Below are 610 nucleotides of genomic sequence, written 5' to 3'. Positions count from 1 at the left end.
CCAAGACGTCGGCCGCCCTCGCAGAAAGGTGACGCAGCTTGCCTTGTTCTCGTCGATGGAGGGACCATAGGATGTCCTCCACAGGCAGTTTTCCCCATTTTATTTTTGTTCGAAAAAACACCTTTGGTCCCCGCCTTGGCACCAAAATCCATACGGTTGGCTTCAAAGACTCAAAGCGTAAGCATCAGGTTTTCGAAATCGACACAGGGCGTCTCGAAAATACAAAGTGGATACATTACCCGAGACAGTTTTAGACGCCCTGATGGCAAAAGTTTCATTAGGTGCAACACGTACAAGAATCTGGCTGTTCATTCTCAAGTCCAAGTTGGGTTTCTCTCACTCCAACAAGTAACGGCGTCAATCCATCATTTCTGACAGGTCTCCGAGGGTGTTCTTGAGATTCAGACGCGGCAAAGAGCAGCAAAAATTCAATCACCTGAGCATAAATCAGACCACTTTCGTCTCTCAAATAATAACTCCCACCCCCTTTTTTTTTTACATATCACGTTCATTATCAGAAAGGTCATTGCATTCATTCTACGAGCGAGAGGGAGGATCCGGTGAGCGGAAGTTAGACCTTCTACTGTTTTCTCTTTGTCACTTCTAGACC

This window comes from Penaeus monodon, chromosome 32, assembly GCF_015228065.2.
Source record: "Penaeus monodon isolate SGIC_2016 chromosome 32, NSTDA_Pmon_1, whole genome shotgun sequence".
Lineage (NCBI taxonomy): Eukaryota > Metazoa > Arthropoda > Malacostraca > Decapoda > Penaeidae > Penaeus > Penaeus monodon.
The sequence above is the reverse complement of the archived record's forward strand: the minus strand, read 5'-3'. Positions refer to the sequence as shown.